This window comes from Aquarana catesbeiana, linkage group LG03 (genome assembly GCF_042186555.1).
Source record: "Aquarana catesbeiana isolate 2022-GZ linkage group LG03, ASM4218655v1, whole genome shotgun sequence".
Classification (NCBI taxonomy): domain Eukaryota; kingdom Metazoa; phylum Chordata; class Amphibia; order Anura; family Ranidae; genus Aquarana; species Aquarana catesbeiana.
The window spans coordinates 676,029,792-676,044,902 of record NC_133326.1 but is presented as its reverse complement, the minus strand read 5'-3'; the positions used below and the strand labels follow the sequence as shown (position 1 = coordinate 676,044,902).

At 50.8% G+C, this 15,111-nt stretch overlaps 31 non-coding genes across 31 annotated transcripts; all 31 read left to right on the top strand.

Moving 5' to 3' along the window:
• The first annotated feature begins 135 nt into the window (after nucleotides 1–135).
• Nucleotides 136–209, top strand: TRNAT-AGU (transfer RNA threonine (anticodon AGU)). Its single transcript has one exon. It is a non-coding gene; the product is annotated as a tRNA-Thr (tRNA).
• Nucleotides 210–748: 539 nt separating this feature from the next.
• Nucleotides 749–830, top strand: TRNAS-GCU (transfer RNA serine (anticodon GCU)). Its single transcript has one exon. It is a non-coding gene; the product is annotated as a tRNA-Ser (tRNA).
• A 675-nt stretch (nucleotides 831–1,505) lies between these two features.
• Nucleotides 1,506–1,587, top strand: TRNAS-GCU (transfer RNA serine (anticodon GCU)). Its single transcript has one exon. It is a non-coding gene; the product is annotated as a tRNA-Ser (tRNA).
• A 446-nt stretch (nucleotides 1,588–2,033) lies between these two features.
• On the top strand, nucleotides 2,034–2,107 carry TRNAT-AGU (transfer RNA threonine (anticodon AGU)). Its single transcript has one exon. It is a non-coding gene; the product is annotated as a tRNA-Thr (tRNA).
• A 161-nt stretch (nucleotides 2,108–2,268) lies between these two features.
• On the top strand, nucleotides 2,269–2,342 carry TRNAT-AGU (transfer RNA threonine (anticodon AGU)). Its single transcript has one exon. It is a non-coding gene; the product is annotated as a tRNA-Thr (tRNA).
• Nucleotides 2,343–2,881: 539 nt separating this feature from the next.
• TRNAS-GCU (transfer RNA serine (anticodon GCU)) lies at nucleotides 2,882–2,963 on the top strand. The gene has a single exon. It is a non-coding gene; the product is annotated as a tRNA-Ser (tRNA).
• A 430-nt stretch (nucleotides 2,964–3,393) lies between these two features.
• TRNAT-AGU (transfer RNA threonine (anticodon AGU)) lies at nucleotides 3,394–3,467 on the top strand. The gene has a single exon. It is a non-coding gene; the product is annotated as a tRNA-Thr (tRNA).
• A 161-nt stretch (nucleotides 3,468–3,628) lies between these two features.
• On the top strand, nucleotides 3,629–3,702 carry TRNAT-AGU (transfer RNA threonine (anticodon AGU)). Its single transcript has one exon. It is a non-coding gene; the product is annotated as a tRNA-Thr (tRNA).
• Nucleotides 3,703–4,241: 539 nt separating this feature from the next.
• TRNAS-GCU (transfer RNA serine (anticodon GCU)) lies at nucleotides 4,242–4,323 on the top strand. Its single transcript has one exon. It is a non-coding gene; the product is annotated as a tRNA-Ser (tRNA).
• A 439-nt stretch (nucleotides 4,324–4,762) lies between these two features.
• On the top strand, nucleotides 4,763–4,836 carry TRNAT-AGU (transfer RNA threonine (anticodon AGU)). The gene has a single exon. It is a non-coding gene; the product is annotated as a tRNA-Thr (tRNA).
• A 161-nt stretch (nucleotides 4,837–4,997) lies between these two features.
• TRNAT-AGU (transfer RNA threonine (anticodon AGU)) lies at nucleotides 4,998–5,071 on the top strand. Its single transcript has one exon. It is a non-coding gene; the product is annotated as a tRNA-Thr (tRNA).
• Nucleotides 5,072–5,610: 539 nt separating this feature from the next.
• On the top strand, nucleotides 5,611–5,692 carry TRNAS-GCU (transfer RNA serine (anticodon GCU)). The gene has a single exon. It is a non-coding gene; the product is annotated as a tRNA-Ser (tRNA).
• A 442-nt stretch (nucleotides 5,693–6,134) lies between these two features.
• On the top strand, nucleotides 6,135–6,208 carry TRNAT-AGU (transfer RNA threonine (anticodon AGU)). The gene has a single exon. It is a non-coding gene; the product is annotated as a tRNA-Thr (tRNA).
• A 161-nt stretch (nucleotides 6,209–6,369) lies between these two features.
• TRNAT-AGU (transfer RNA threonine (anticodon AGU)) lies at nucleotides 6,370–6,443 on the top strand. The gene has a single exon. It is a non-coding gene; the product is annotated as a tRNA-Thr (tRNA).
• A 539-nt stretch (nucleotides 6,444–6,982) lies between these two features.
• On the top strand, nucleotides 6,983–7,064 carry TRNAS-GCU (transfer RNA serine (anticodon GCU)). The gene has a single exon. It is a non-coding gene; the product is annotated as a tRNA-Ser (tRNA).
• Nucleotides 7,065–7,507: 443 nt separating this feature from the next.
• Nucleotides 7,508–7,581, top strand: TRNAT-AGU (transfer RNA threonine (anticodon AGU)). Its single transcript has one exon. It is a non-coding gene; the product is annotated as a tRNA-Thr (tRNA).
• A 774-nt stretch (nucleotides 7,582–8,355) lies between these two features.
• Nucleotides 8,356–8,437, top strand: TRNAS-GCU (transfer RNA serine (anticodon GCU)). Its single transcript has one exon. It is a non-coding gene; the product is annotated as a tRNA-Ser (tRNA).
• A 450-nt stretch (nucleotides 8,438–8,887) lies between these two features.
• On the top strand, nucleotides 8,888–8,961 carry TRNAT-AGU (transfer RNA threonine (anticodon AGU)). The gene has a single exon. It is a non-coding gene; the product is annotated as a tRNA-Thr (tRNA).
• Nucleotides 8,962–9,122: 161 nt separating this feature from the next.
• TRNAT-AGU (transfer RNA threonine (anticodon AGU)) lies at nucleotides 9,123–9,196 on the top strand. Its single transcript has one exon. It is a non-coding gene; the product is annotated as a tRNA-Thr (tRNA).
• A 539-nt stretch (nucleotides 9,197–9,735) lies between these two features.
• On the top strand, nucleotides 9,736–9,817 carry TRNAS-GCU (transfer RNA serine (anticodon GCU)). The gene has a single exon. It is a non-coding gene; the product is annotated as a tRNA-Ser (tRNA).
• A 433-nt stretch (nucleotides 9,818–10,250) lies between these two features.
• TRNAT-AGU (transfer RNA threonine (anticodon AGU)) lies at nucleotides 10,251–10,324 on the top strand. Its single transcript has one exon. It is a non-coding gene; the product is annotated as a tRNA-Thr (tRNA).
• A 161-nt stretch (nucleotides 10,325–10,485) lies between these two features.
• Nucleotides 10,486–10,559, top strand: TRNAT-AGU (transfer RNA threonine (anticodon AGU)). Its single transcript has one exon. It is a non-coding gene; the product is annotated as a tRNA-Thr (tRNA).
• A 539-nt stretch (nucleotides 10,560–11,098) lies between these two features.
• On the top strand, nucleotides 11,099–11,180 carry TRNAS-GCU (transfer RNA serine (anticodon GCU)). Its single transcript has one exon. It is a non-coding gene; the product is annotated as a tRNA-Ser (tRNA).
• Nucleotides 11,181–11,610: 430 nt separating this feature from the next.
• Nucleotides 11,611–11,684, top strand: TRNAT-AGU (transfer RNA threonine (anticodon AGU)). The gene has a single exon. It is a non-coding gene; the product is annotated as a tRNA-Thr (tRNA).
• Nucleotides 11,685–11,845: 161 nt separating this feature from the next.
• TRNAT-AGU (transfer RNA threonine (anticodon AGU)) lies at nucleotides 11,846–11,919 on the top strand. Its single transcript has one exon. It is a non-coding gene; the product is annotated as a tRNA-Thr (tRNA).
• A 539-nt stretch (nucleotides 11,920–12,458) lies between these two features.
• On the top strand, nucleotides 12,459–12,540 carry TRNAS-GCU (transfer RNA serine (anticodon GCU)). Its single transcript has one exon. It is a non-coding gene; the product is annotated as a tRNA-Ser (tRNA).
• Nucleotides 12,541–12,980: 440 nt separating this feature from the next.
• TRNAT-AGU (transfer RNA threonine (anticodon AGU)) lies at nucleotides 12,981–13,054 on the top strand. Its single transcript has one exon. It is a non-coding gene; the product is annotated as a tRNA-Thr (tRNA).
• Nucleotides 13,055–13,215: 161 nt separating this feature from the next.
• TRNAT-AGU (transfer RNA threonine (anticodon AGU)) lies at nucleotides 13,216–13,289 on the top strand. Its single transcript has one exon. It is a non-coding gene; the product is annotated as a tRNA-Thr (tRNA).
• Nucleotides 13,290–13,828: 539 nt separating this feature from the next.
• Nucleotides 13,829–13,910, top strand: TRNAS-GCU (transfer RNA serine (anticodon GCU)). Its single transcript has one exon. It is a non-coding gene; the product is annotated as a tRNA-Ser (tRNA).
• Nucleotides 13,911–14,357: 447 nt separating this feature from the next.
• Nucleotides 14,358–14,431, top strand: TRNAT-AGU (transfer RNA threonine (anticodon AGU)). The gene has a single exon. It is a non-coding gene; the product is annotated as a tRNA-Thr (tRNA).
• Nucleotides 14,432–14,592: 161 nt separating this feature from the next.
• TRNAT-AGU (transfer RNA threonine (anticodon AGU)) lies at nucleotides 14,593–14,666 on the top strand. The gene has a single exon. It is a non-coding gene; the product is annotated as a tRNA-Thr (tRNA).
• The last annotated feature ends 445 nt before the right edge of the window (nucleotides 14,667–15,111 follow it).

Here is a 15,111-nt window from a genome sequence, read left to right as displayed (position 1 = left end):
TTTTCAGTTTTGCGCAAGCTTAATGGCACCCTTGAGTCTCCCAAGCGTGGTAGGTTTCTAACCCGGTGCTAGCCTGACGGAAGACCTTGCCTCCAAAGATTTGAAAAATTCTCACAAGGGGCTTGCCCCAAGTGAGGCGCTGTGGCTTAGTTGGTGAAAGCGCCTGTCTAGTAAACAGGAGATCCTGAGTTCAAATCTCAGCAGTGCCTCCCACGGAGTCCTTCCATTTATAACATTTTCAGTATTGCACGAGCTCCATGTCCCCCCTCAGTCTGCCAAGCGTGGTAGATTACCAACCCAGTGCTGGACTTCTGGAAGACCTTGCCTCCAACGACTTGAAAAATTCTCACTGAACATACCAGCCTATTAGGCTAAAGATCAGTCCTGGATGCCCTTTTGAATGCAGGGGACTTGGTCTTTGGAGGGAGCACGCCTTCCCATCAACATTCTGGAGCAGAGAACAATTCAGGCCTCCCTTCAATGTTGGATACCTCTTCTTCTGTGAGAACCGCAGATGGGAATCCAGTTGGACAGACAATGCCATGGGTGTGGCCTACGTCAATCACCAAGGGGGTCACCAAAGGTGGTACAGCTCAGAAGGAAGCATATTGCCCCAGGAGAACATGGTGCTCAGACATACTCAGACTCCTGCCAGATTCTCCGTGTGCCCTCCCAGATTGCCGGAATCTGGCTAAGCCCTTCTCAAAAACCACAGACAAGAAACTGCACAAGGTTCTAGATCACACATGACGAGGTGGCCGAGTGGTTAAGGCGATGGACTGCTAATCCATTGTGCTCTGCACGCATGGGTTCGAATCCCATCCTCGTCGGTAGTTTAGTTCATAATCCATGTAAATGTGCGTAACGTAAAGCATCTTATGGCACGATAGTCTTCAACACATTGAAAAAAAAAAAAAAAAAAAAAGGACACAGTCACCCTAGACAATCAATCTACCTACATTCCGTGCCCCTTATCTTCGGCCCAATCCACAGCACTCACCTCTGCACTCAATCACCCCCATGCATGGCTCTCACCTCTGCACCCAGCCGCCCCCAACCAGAGCTCTTCACATCCCTGACCGGACATAGCTCCCGCTTTTGTTCTCCCCTCTGTCCACAGCTTTAACCTCTGTGCACTCCCCTTCCCCTTCACAGCTCCAGCTCCAGCTCCAGCCCCAGCCCCAGCACGCCTTCCCATCAACATTCTGGAGCAGAGAACAATTCAGGCCTCCCTTCAATGTTGGATACCTCTTCTTCTGTGAGAACCGCAGATGGGAATCCAGTTGGACAGACAATGCCATGGGTGTGGCCTACGTCAATCACCAAGGGGGTCACCAAAGGTGGTACAGCTCAGAAGGAAGCATATTGCCCCAGGAGAACATGGTGCTCAGACATACTCAGACTCCTGCCAGATTCTCCGTGTGCCCTCCCAGATTGCCGGAATCTGGCTAAGCCCTTCTCAAAAACCACAGACAAGAAACTGCACAAGGTTCTAGATCACACATGACGAGGTGGCCGAGTGGTTAAGGCGATGGACTGCTAATCCATTGTGCTCTGCACGCATGGGTTCGAATCCCATCCTCGTCGGTAGTTTAGTTCATAATCCATGTAAATGTGCGTAACGTAAAGCATCTTATGGCACGATAGTCTTCAACACATTGAAAAAAAAAAAAAAAAAAAAAAAAAAAAAGGACACAGTCACCCTAGACAATCAATCTACCTACATTCCGTGCCCCTTATCTTCGGCCCAATCCACAGCACTCACCTCTGCACTCAATCACCCCCATGCATGGCTCTCACCTCTGCACCCAGCCGCCCCCAACCAGAGCTCTTCACATCCCTGACCGGACATAGCTCCCGCTTTTGTTCTCCCCTCTGTCCACAGCTTTAACCTCTGTGCACTCCCCTTCCCCTTCACAGCTCCAGCTCCAGCTCCAGCCCCAGCCCCAGCCCCGGCATTCCTATTACACACAGCGCTCACTCCTGCACCCACTCTGCACTTGACTGGGTTGCAAAGGACTTGCCCCAAGTGAGGCGCTGTGGCTTAGTTGGTGAAAGCGCCTGTCTAGTAAACAGGAGATCCTGAGTTCAAATCTCAGCAGTGCCTGCCGTGGAGTCTTTCCATTTATAAAGTTTTCAGTTTTGCGCAAGCTTAATGGCACCCTTGAGTCTCCCAAGCGTGGTAGGTTTCTAACCCGGTGCTAGCCTGACGGAAGACCTTGCCTCCAAAGATTTGAAAAATTCTCACAAGGGGCTTGCCCCAAGTGAGGCGCTGTGGCTTAGTTGGTGAAAGCGCCTGTCTAGTAAACAGGAGATCCTGAGTTCAAATCTCAGCAGTGCCTGCCACGGAGTCCTTCCATTTATAACATTTTCAGTATTGCACGAGCTCCATGTCCCCCCTCAGTCTGCCAAGCGTGGTAGATTACCAACCCAGTGCTGGACTTCTGGAAGACCTTGCCTCCAACGACTTGAAAAATTCTCACTGAACATACCAGCCTATTAGGCTAAAGATCAGTCCTGGATGCCCTTTTGAATGCAGGGGACTTGGTCTTTGGAGGGAGCACGCCTTCCCATCAACATTCTGGAGCAGAGAACAATTCAGGCCTCCCTTCAATGTTGGATACCTCTTCTTCTGTGAGAACCGCAGATGGGAATCCAGTTGGACAGACAATGCCATGGGTGTGGCCTACGTCAATCACCAAGGGGGTCACCAAAGGTGGTACAGCTCAGAAGGAAGCATATTGCCCCAGGAGAACATGGTGCTCAGACATACTCAGACTCCTGCCAGATTCTCCGTGTGCCCTCCCAGATTGCCGGAATCTGGCTAAGCCCTTCTCAAAAACCACAGACAAGAAACTGCACAAGGTTCTAGATCACACATGACGAGGTGGCCGAGTGGTTAAGGCGATGGACTGCTAATCCATTGTGCTCTGCACGCATGGGTTCGAATCCCATCCTCGTCGGTAGTTTAGTTCATAATCCATGTAAATGTGCGTAACGTAAAGCATCTTATGGCACGATAGTCTTCAACACATTGAAAAAAAAAAAAAAAAAAAGGACACAGTCACCCTAGACAATCAATCTACCTACATTCCGTGCCCCTTATCTTCGGCCCAATCCACAGCACTCACCTCTGCACTCAATCACCCCCATGCATGGCTCTCACCTCTGCACCCAGCCGCCCCCAACCAGAGCTCTTCACATCCCTGACCGGACATAGCTCCCGCTTTTGTTCTCCCCTCTGTCCACAGCTTTAACCTCTGTGCACTCCCCTTCCCCTTCACAGCTCCAGCTCCAGCTCCAGCCCCAGCCCCGGCATTCCTATTACACACAGCGCTCACTCCTGCACCCACTCTGCACTTGACTGGGTTGCAAAGGACTTGCCCCAAGTGAGGCGCTGTGGCTTAGTTGGTGAAAGCGCCTGTCTAGTAAACAGGAGATCCTGAGTTCAAATCTCAGCAGTGCCTGCCGTGGAGTCTTTCCATTTATAAAGTTTTCAGTTTTGCGCAAGCTTAATGGCACCCTTGAGTCTCCCAAGCGTGGTAGGTTTCTAACCCGGTGCTAGCCTGACGGAAGACCTTGCCTCCAAAGATTTGAAAAATTCTCACAAGGGGCTTGCCCCAAGTGAGGCGCTGTGGCTTAGTTGGTGAAAGCGCCTGTCTAGTAAACAGGAGATCCTGAGTTCAAATCTCAGCAGTGCCTGCCACGGAGTCCTTCCATTTATAACATTTTCAGTATTGCACGAGCTCCATGTCCCCCCTCAGTCTGCCAAGCGTGGTAGATTACCAACCCAGTGCTGGACTTCTGGAAGACCTTGCCTCCAACGACTTGAAAAATTCTCACTGAACATACCAGCCTATTAGGCTAAAGATCAGTCCTGGATGCCCTTTTGAATGCAGGGGACTTGGTCTTTGGAGGGAGCACGCCTTCCCATCAACATTCTGGAGCAGAGAACAATTCAGGCCTCCCTTCAATGTTGGATACCTCTTCTTCTGTGAGAACCGCAGATGGGAATCCAGTTGGACAGACAATGCCATGGGTGTGGCCTACGTCAATCACCAAGGGGGTCACCAAAGGTGGTACAGCTCAGAAGGAAGCATATTGCCCCAGGAGAACATGGTGCTCAGACATACTCAGACTCCTGCCAGATTCTCCGTGTGCCCTCCCAGATTGCCGGAATCTGGCTAAGCCCTTCTCAAAAACCACAGACAAGAAACTGCACAAGGTTCTAGACCACACATGACGAGGTGGCCGAGTGGTTAAGGCGATGGACTGCTAATCCATTGTGCTCTGCACGCATGGGTTCGAATCCCATCCTCGTCGGTAGTTTAGTTCATAATCCATGTAAATGTGCGTAACGTAAAGCATCTTATGGCACGATAGTCTTCTACACATTGAAAAAAAAAAAAAAAAAAAAAAAAAAAAGGACACAGTCACCCTAGACAATCAATCTACCTACATTCCGTGCCCCTTATCTTCGGCCCAATCCACAGCACTCACCTCTGCACTCAATCACCCCCATGCATGGCTCTCACCTCTGCACCCAGCCGCCCCCAACCAGAGCTCTTCACATCCCTGACCGGACATAGCTCCCGCTTTTGTTCTCCCCTCTGTCCACAGCTTTAACCTCTGTGCACTCCCCTTCCCCTTCACAGCTCCAGCTCCAGCTCCAGCCCCAGCCCCGGCATTCCTATTACACACAGCGCTCACTCCTGCACCCACTCTGCACTTGACTGGGTTGCAAAGGACTTGCCCCAAGTGAGGCGCTGTGGCTTAGTTGGTGAAAGCGCCTGTCTAGTAAACAGGAGATCCTGAGTTCAAATCTCAGCAGTGCCTGCCGTGGAGTCTTTCCATTTATAAAGTTTTCAGTTTTGCGCAAGCTTAATGGCACCCTTGAGTCTCCCAAGCGTGGTAGGTTTCTAACCCGGTGCTAGCCTGACGGAAGACCTTGCCTCCAAAGATTTGAAAAATTCTCACAAGGGGCTTGCCCCAAGTGAGGCGCTGTGGCTTAGTTGGTGAAAGCGCCTGTCTAGTAAACAGGAGATCCTGAGTTCAAATCTCAGCAGTGCCTGCCACGGAGTCCTTCCATTTATAACATTTTCAGTATTGCACGAGCTCCATGTCCCCCCTCAGTCTGCCAAGCGTGGTAGATTACCAACCCAGTGCTGGACTTCTGGAAGACCTTGCCTCCAACGACTTGAAAAATTCTCAATGAACATACCAGCCTATTAGGCTAAAGATCAGTCCTGGATGCCCTTTTGAATGCAGGGGACTTGGTCTTTGGAGGGAGCACGCCTTCCCATCAACATTCTGGAGCAGAGAACAATTCAGGCCTCCCTTCAATGTTGGATACCTCTTCTTCTGTGAGAACCGCAGATGGGAATCCAGTTGGACAGACAATGCCATGGGTGTGGCCTACGTCAATCACCAAGGGGGTCACCAAAGGTGGTACAGCTCAGAAGGAAGCATATTGCCCCAGGAGAACATGGTGCTCAGACATACTCAGACTCCTGCCAGATTCTCCGTGTGCCCTCCCAGATTGCCGGAATCTGGCTAAGCCCTTCTCAAAAACCACAGACAAGAAACTGCACAAGGTTCTAGATCACACATGACGAGGTGGCCGAGTGGTTAAGGCGATGGACTGCTAATCCATTGTGCTCTGCACGCATGGGTTCGAATCCCATCCTCGTCGGTAGTTTAGTTCATAATCCATGTAAATGTGCGTAACGTAAAGCATCTTATGGCACGATAGTCTTCAACACATTGAAAAAAAAAAAAAAAAAAAAAAAAAAAAAAAGGACACAGTCACCCTAGACAATCAATCTACCTACATTCCGTGCCCCTTATCTTCGGCCCAATCCACAGCACTCACCTCTGCACTCAATCACCCCCATGCATGGCTCTCACCTCTGCACCCAGCCGCCCCCAACCAGAGCTCTTCACATCCCTGACCGGACATAGCTCCCGCTTTTGTTCTCCCCTCTGTCCACAGCTTTAACCTCTGTGCACTCCCCTTCCCCTTCACAGCTCCAGCTCCAGCTCCAGCCCCAGCCCCGGCATTCCTATTACACACAGCGCTCACTCCTGCACCCACTCTGCACTTGACTGGGTTGCAAAGGACTTGCCCCAAGTGAGGCGCTGTGGCTTAGTTGGTGAAAGCGCCTGTCTAGTAAACAGGAGATCCTGAGTTCAAATCTCAGCAGTGCCTGCCGTGGAGTCTTTCCATTTATAAAGTTTTCAGTTTTGCGCAAGCTTAATGGCACCCTTGAGTCTCCCAAGCGTGGTAGGTTTCTAACCCGGTGCTAGCCTGACGGAAGACCTTGCCTCCAAAGATTTGAAAAATTCTCACAAGGGGCTTGCCCCAAGTGAGGCGCTGTGGCTTAGTTGGTGAAAGCGCCTGTCTAGTAAACAGGAGATCCTGAGTTCAAATCTCAGCAGTGCCTGCCACGGAGTCCTTCCATTTATAACATTTTCAGTATTGCACGAGCTCCATGTCCCCCCTCAGTCTGCCAAGCGTGGTAGATTACCAACCCAGTGCTGGACTTCTGGAAGACCTTGCCTCCAACGACTTGAAAAATTCTCACTGAACATACCAGCCTATTAGGCTAAAGATCAGTCCTGGATGCCCTTTTGAATGCAGGGGACTTGGTCTTTGGAGGGAGCACGCCTTCCCATCAACATTCTGGAGCAGAGAACAATTCAGGCCTCCCTTCAATGTTGGATACCTCTTCTTCTGTGAGAACCGCAGATGGGAATCCAGTTGGACAGACAATGCCATGGGTGTGGCCTACGTCAATCACCAAGGGGGTCACCAAAGGTGGTACAGCTCAGAAGGAAGCATATTGCCCCAGGAGAACATGGTGCTCAGACATACTCAGACTCCTGCCAGATTCTCCGTGTGCCCTCCCAGATTGCCGGAATCTGGCTAAGCCCTTCTCAAAAACCACAGACAAGAAACTGCACAAGGTTCTAGATCACACATGACGAGGTGGCCGAGTGGTTAAGGCGATGGACTGCTAATCCATTGTGCTCTGCACGCATGGGTTCGAATCCCATCCTCGTCGGTAGTTTAGTTCATAATCCATGTAAATGTGCGTAACGTAAAGCATCTTATGGCACGATAGTCTTCAACACATTGAAAAAAAAAAAAAAAAAAAAAAAAAAGGACACAGTCACCCTAGACAATCAATCTACCTACATTCCGTGCCCCTTATCTTCGGCCCAATCCACAGCACTCACCTCTGCACTCAATCACCCCCATGCATGGCTCTCACCTCTGCACCCAGCCGCCCCCAACCAGAGCTCTTCACATCCCTGACCGGACATAGCTCCCGCTTTTGTTCTCCCCTCTGTCCACAGCTTTAACCTCTGTGCACTCCCCTTCCCCTTCACAGCTCCAGCTCCAGCTCCAGCCCCAGCCCCAGCCCCGGCATTCCTATTACACACAGCGCTCACTCCTGCACCCACTCTGCACTTGACTGGGTTGCAAAGGACTTGCCCCAAGTGAGGCGCTGTGGCTTAGTTGGTGAAAGCGCCTGTCTAGTAAACAGGAGATCCTGAGTTCAAATCTCAGCAGTGCCTGCCGTGGAGTCTTTCCATTTATAAAGTTTTCAGTTTTGCGCAAGCTTAATGGCACCCTTGAGTCTCCCAAGCGTGGTAGGTTTCTAACCCGGTGCTAGCCTGACGGAAGACCTTGCCTCCAAAGATTTGAAAAATTCTCACAAGGGGCTTGCCCCAAGTGAGGCGCTGTGCCTTAGTTGGTGAAAGCGCCTGTCTAGTAAACAGGAGATCCTGAGTTCAAATCTCAGCAGTGCCTGCCACGGAGTCCTTCCATTTATAACATTTTCAGTATTGCACGAGCTCCATGTCCCCCCTCAGTCTGCCAAGCGTGGTAGATTACCAACCCAGTGCTGGACTTCTGGAAGACCTTGCCTCCAACGACTTGAAAAATTCTCACTGAACATACCAGCCTATTAGGCTAAAGATCAGTCCTGGATGCCCTTTTGAATGCAGGGGACTTGGTCTTTGGAGGGAGCACGCCTTCCCATCAACATTCTGGAGCAGAGAACAATTCAGGCCTCCCTTCAATGTTGGATACCTCTTCTTCTGTGAGAACCGCAGATGGGAATCCAGTTGGACAGACAATGCCATGGGTGTGGCCTACGTCAATCACCAAGGGGGTCACCAAAGGTGGTACAGCTCAGAAGGAAGCATATTGCCCCAGGAGAACATGGTGCTCAGACATACTCAGACTCCTGCCAGATTCTCCGTGTGCCCTCCCAGATTGCCGGAATCTGGCTAAGCCCTTCTCAAAAACCACAGACAAGAAACTGCACAAGGTTCTAGATCACACATGACGAGGTGGCCGAGTGGTTAAGGCGATGGACTGCTAATCCATTGTGCTCTGCACGCATGGGTTCGAATCCCATCCTCGTCGGTAGTTTAGTTCATAATCCATGTAAATGTGCGTAACGTAAAGCATCTTATGGCACGATAGTCTTCAACACATTGAAAAAAAAAAAAAAAAAAAAAAAAAAAAAAAAAGGACACAGTCACCCTAGACAATCAATCTACCTACATTCCGTGCCCCTTATCTTCGGCCCAATCCACAGCACTCACCTCTGCACTCAATCACCCCCATGCATGGCTCTCACCTCTGCACCCAGCCGCCCCCAACCAGAGCTCTTCACATCCCTGACCGGACATAGCTCCCGCTTTTGTTCTCCCCTCTGTCCACAGCTTTAACCTCTGTGCACTCCCCTTCCCCTTCACAGCTCCAGCTCCAGCTCCAGCCCCAGCCCCAGCCCCGGCATTCCTATTACACACAGCGCTCACTCCTGCACCCACTCTGCACTTGACTGGGTTGCAAAGGACTTGCCCCAAGTGAGGCGCTGTGGCTTAGTTGGTGAAAGCGCCTGTCTAGTAAACAGGAGATCCTGAGTTCAAATCTCAGCAGTGCCTGCCGTGGAGTCTTTCCATTTATAAAGTTTTCAGTTTTGCGCAAGCTTAATGGCACCCTTGAGTCTCCCAAGCGTGGTAGGTTTCTAACCCGGTGCTAGCCTGACGGAAGACCTTGCCTCCAAAGATTTGAAAAATTCTCACAAGGGGCTTGCCCCAAGTGAGGCGCTGTGGCTTAGTTGGTGAAAGCGCCTGTCTAGTAAACAGGAGATCCTGAGTTCAAATCTCAGCAGTGCCTGCCACGGAGTCCTTCCATTTATAACATTTTCAGTATTGCACGAGCTCCATGTCCCCCCTCAGTCTGCCAAGCGTGGTAGATTACCAACCCAGTGCTGGACTTCTGGAAGACCTTGCCTCCAACGACTTGAAAAATTCTCACTGAACATACCAGCCTATTAGGCTAAAGATCAGTCCTGGATGCCCTTTTGAATGCAGGGGACTTGGTCTTTGGAGGGAGCACGCCTTCCCATCAACATTCTGGAGCAGAGAACAATTCAGGCCTCCCTTCAATGTTGGATACCTCTTCTTCTGTGAGAACCGCAGATGGGAATCCAGTTGGACAGACAATGCCATGGGTGTGGCCTACGTCAATCACCAAGGGGGTCACCAAAGGTGGTACAGCTCAGAAGGAAGCATATTGCCCCAGGAGAACATGGTGCTCAGACATACTCAGACTCCTGCCAGATTCTCCGTGTGCCCTCCCAGATTGCCGGAATCTGGCTAAGCCCTTCTCAAAAACCACAGACAAGAAACTGCACAAGGTTCTAGATCACACATGACGAGGTGGCCGAGTGGTTAAGGCGATGGACTGCTAATCCATTGTGCTCTGCACGCATGGGTTCGAATCCCATCCTCGTCGGTAGTTTAGTTCATAATCCATGTAAATGTGCGTAACGTAAAGCATCTTATGGCACGATAGTCTTCAACACATTGAAAAAAAAAAAAAAAAAAAAAAGGACACAGTCACCCTAGACAATCAATCTACCTACATTCCGTGCCCCTTATCTTCGGCCCAATCCACAGCACTCACCTCTGCACTCAATCACCCCCATGCATGGCTCTCACCTCTGCACCCAGCCGCCCCCAACCAGAGCTCTTCACATCCCTGACCGGACATAGCTCCCGCTTTTGTTCTCCCCTCTGTCCACAGCTTTAACCTCTGTGCACTCCCCTTCCCCTTCACAGCTCCAGCTCCAGCTCCAGCCCCAGCCCCGGCATTCCTATTACACACAGCGCTCACTCCTGCACCCACTCTGCACTTGACTGGGTTGCAAAGGACTTGCCCCAAGTGAGGCGCTGTGGCTTAGTTGGTGAAAGCGCCTGTCTAGTAAACAGGAGATCCTGAGTTCAAATCTCAGCAGTGCCTGCCGTGGAGTCTTTCCATTTATAAAGTTTTCAGTTTTGCGCAAGCTTAATGGCACCCTTGAGTCTCCCAAGCGTGGTAGGTTTCTAACCCGGTGCTAGCCTGACGGAAGACCTTGCCTCCAAAGATTTGAAAAATTCTCACAAGGGGCTTGCCCCAAGTGAGGCGCTGTGGCTTAGTTGGTGAAAGCGCCTGTCTAGTAAACAGGAGATCCTGAGTTCAAATCTCAGCAGTGCCTGCCACGGAGTCCTTCCATTTATAACATTTTCAGTATTGCACGAGCTCCATGTCCCCCCTCAGTCTGCCAAGCGTGGTAGATTACCAACCCAGTGCTGGACTTCTGGAAGACCTTGCCTCCAACGACTTGAAAAATTCTCACTGAACATACCAGCCTATTAGGCTAAAGATCAGTCCTGGATGCCCTTTTGAATGCAGGGGACTTGGTCTTTGGAGGGAGCACGCCTTCCCATCAACATTCTGGAGCAGAGAACAATTCAGGCCTCCCTTCAATGTTGGATACCTCTTCTTCTGTGAGAACCGCAGATGGGAATCCAGTTGGACAGACAATGCCATGGGTGTGGCCTACGTCAATCACCAAGGGGGTCACCAAAGGTGGTACAGCTCAGAAGGAAGCATATTGCCCCAGGAGAACATGGTGCTCAGACATACTCAGACTCCTGCCAGATTCTCCGTGTGCCCTCCCAGATTGCCGGAATCTGGCTAAGCCCTTCTCAAAAACCACAGACAAGAAACTGCACAAGGTTCTAGATCACACATGACGAGGTGGCCGAGTGGTTAAGGCGATGGACTGCTAATCCATTGTGCTCTGCACGCATGGGTTCGAATCCCATCCTCGTCGGTAGTTTAGTTCATAATCCATGTAAATGTGCGTAACGTAAAGCATCTTATGGCACGATAGTCTTCAACACATTGAAAAAAAAAAAAAAAAAAAGGACACAGTCACCCTAGACAATCAATCTACCTACATTCCGTGCCCCTTATCTTCGGCCCAATCCACAGCACTCACCTCTGCACTCAATCACCCCCATGCATGGCTCTCACCTCTGCACCCAGCCGCCCCCAACCAGAGCTCTTCACATCCCTGACCGGACATAGCTCCCGCTTTTGTTCTCCCCTCTGTCCACAGCTTTAACCTCTGTGCACTCCCCTTCCCCTTCACAGCTCCAGCTCCAGCTCCAGCCCCAGCCCCGGCATTCCTATTACACACAGCGCTCACTCCTGCACCCACTCTGCACTTGACTGGGTTGCAAAGGACTTGCCCCAAGTGAGGCGCTGTGGCTTAGTTGGTGAAAGCGCCTGTCTAGTAAACAGGAGATCCTGAGTTCAAATCTCAGCAGTGCCTGCCGTGGAGTCTTTCCATTTATAAAGTTTTCAGTTTTGCGCAAGCTTAATGGCACCCTTGAGTCTCCCAAGCGTGGTAGGTTTCTAACCCGGTGCTAGCCTGACGGAAGACCTTGCCTCCAAAGATTTGAAAAATTCTCACAAGGGGCTTGCCCCAAGTGAGGCGCTGTGGCTTAGTTGGTGAAAGCGCCTGTCTAGTAAACAGGAGATCCTGAGTTCAAATCTCAGCAGTGCCTGCCACGGAGTCCTTCCATTTATAACATTTTCAGTATTGCACGAGCTCCATGTCCCCCCTCAGTCTGCCAAGCGTGGTAGATTACCAACCCAGTGCTGGACTTCTGGAAGACCTTGCCTCCAACGACTTGAAAAATTCTCACTGAACATACCAGCCTATTAGGCTAAAGATCAGTCCTGGATGCCCTTTTGAATGCAGGGGACTTGGTCTTTGGAGGGAGCACGCCTTCCCATCAACATTCTGGAGCAGAGAACAATTCAGGCCTCCCTTCAATGTTGGATACCTCTTCTTCTGTGAGAACCGCAGATGGGAATCCAGTTGGACAGACAATGCCATGGGTGTGGCCTACGTCAATCACCAAGGGGGTCACCAAAGGTGGTACAGCTCAGAAGGAAGCATATTGCCCCAGGAGAACATGGTGCTCAGACATACTCAGACTCCTGCCAGATTCTCCGTGTGCCCTCCCAGATTGCCGGAATCTGGCTAAGCCCTTCTCAAAAACCACAGACAAGAAACTGCACAAGGTTCTAGATCACACATGACGAGGTGGCCGAGTGGTTAAGGCGATGGACTGCTAATCCATTGTGCTCTGCACGCATGGGTTCGAATCCCATCCTCGTCGGTAGTTTAGTTCATAATCCATGTAAATGTGCGTAACGTAAAGCATCTTATGGCACGATAGTCTTCAACACATTGAAAAAAAAAAAAAAAAAAAAAAAAAAAAAGGACACAGTCACCCTAGACAATCAATCTACCTACATTCCGTGCCCCTTATCTTCGGCCCAATCCACAGCACTCACCTCTGCACTCAATCACCCCCATGCATGGCTCTCACCTCTGCACCCAGCCGCCCCCAACCAGAGCTCTTCACATCCCTGACCGGACATAGCTCCCGCTTTTGTTCTCCCCTCTGTCCACAGCTTTAACCTCTGTGCACTCCCCTTCCCCTTCACAGCTCCAGCTCCAGCTCCAGCCCCAGCCCCGGCATTCCTATTACACACAGCGCTCACTCCTGCACCCACTCTGCACTTGACTGGGTTGCAAAGGACTTGCCCCAAGTGAGGCGCTGTGGCTTAGTTGGTGAAAGCGCCTGTCTAGTAAACAGGAGATCCTGAGTTCAAATCTCAGCAGTGCCTGCCGTGGAGTCTTTCCATTTATAAAGTTTTCAGTTTTGCGCAAGCTTAATGGCACCCTTGAGTCTCCCAAGCGTGGTAGGTTTCTAACCCGGTGCTAGCCTGACGGAAGACCTTGCCTCCAAAGATTTGAAAAATTCTCACAAGGGGCTTGCCCCAAGTGAGGCGCTGTGGCTTAGTTGGTGAAAGCGCCTGTCTAGTAAACAGGAGATCCTGAGTTCAAATCTCAGCAGTGCCTGCCACGGAGTCCTTCCATTTATAACATTTTCAGTATTGCACGAGCTCCATGTCCCCCCTCAGTCTGCCAAGCGTGGTAGATTACCAACCCAGTGCTGGACTTCTGGAAGACCTTGCCTCCAACGACTTGAAAAATTCTCACTGAACATACCAGCCTATTAGGCTAAAGATCAGTCCTGGATGCCCTTTTGAATGCAGGGGACTTGGTCTTTGGAGGGAGCACGCCTTCCCATCAACATTCTGGAGCAGAGAACAATTCAGGCCTCCCTTCAATGTTGGATACCTCTTCTTCTGTGAGAACCGCAGATGGGAATCCAGTTGGACAGACAATGCCATGGGTGTGGCCTACGTCAATCACCAAGGGGGTCACCAAAGGTGGTACAGCTCAGAAGGAAGCATATTGCCCCAGGAGAACATGGTGCTCAGACATACTCAGACTCCTGCCAGATTCTCCGTGTGCCCTCCCAGATTGCCGGAATCTGGCTAAGCCCTTCTCAAAAACCACAGACAAGAAACTGCACAAGGTTCTAGATCACACATGACGAGGTGGCCGAGTGGTTAAGGCGATGGACTGCTAATCCATTGTGCTCTGCACGCATGGGTTCGAATCCCATCCTCGTCGGTAGTTTAGTTCATAATCCATGTAAATGTGCGTAACGTAAAGCATCTTATGGCACGATAGTCTTCAACACATTGAAAAAAAAAAAAAAAAAAAAAAAAGGACACAGTCACCCTAGACAATCAATCTACCTACATTCCGTGCCCCTTATCTTCGGCCCAATCCACAGCACTCACCTCTGCACTCAATCACCCCCATGCATGGCTCTCACCTCTGCACCCAGCCGCCCCCAACCAGAGCTCTTCACATCCCTGACCGGACATAGCTCCCGCTTTTGTTCTCCCCTCTGTCCACAGCTTTAACCTCTGTGCACTCCCCTTCCCCTTCACAGCTCCAGCTCCAGCTCCAGCCCCAGCCCCAGCCCCAGCCCCGGCATTCCTATTACACACAGCGCTCACTCCTGCACCCACTCTGCACTTGACTGGGTTGCAAAGGACTTGCCCCAAGTGAGGCGCTGTGGCTTAGTTGGTGAAAGCGCCTGTCTAGTAAACAGGAGATCCTGAGTTCAAATCTCAGCAGTGCCTGCCGTGGAGTCTTTCCATTTATAAAGTTTTCAGTTTTGCGCAAGCTTAATGGCACCCTTGAGTCTCCCAAGCGTGGTAGGTTTCTAACCCGGTGCTAGCCTGACGGAAGACCTTGCCTCCAAAGATTTGAAAAATTCTCACAAGGGGCTTGCCCCAAGTGAGGCGCTGTGGCTTAGTTGGTGAAAGCGCCTGTCTAGTAAACAGGAGATCCTGAGTTCAAATCTCAGCAGTGCCTGCCACAGAGTCCTTCCATTTATAACATTTTCAGTATTGCACGAGCTCCATGTCCCCCCTCAGTCTGCCAAGCGTGGTAGATTACCAACCCAGTGCTGGACTTCTGGAAGACCTTGCCTCCAACGACTTGAAAAATTCTCACTGAACATACCAGCCTATTAGGCTAAAGATCAGTCCTGGATGCCCTTTTGAATGCAGGGGACTTGTTCTTTGGAGGGAGCACGCCTTCCCATCAACATTCTGGAGCAGAGAACAATTCAGGCCTCCCTTCAATGTTGGATACCTCTTCTTCTGTGAGAACCGCAGATGGGAATCCAGTTGGACAGACAATGCCATGGGTGTGGCCTACGTCAATCACCAAGGGGGTCACCAAAGGTGGTACAGCTCAGAAGGAAGCATATTGCCCCAGGAGAACATGGTGCTCAGACATACTCAGACTCCTGCCA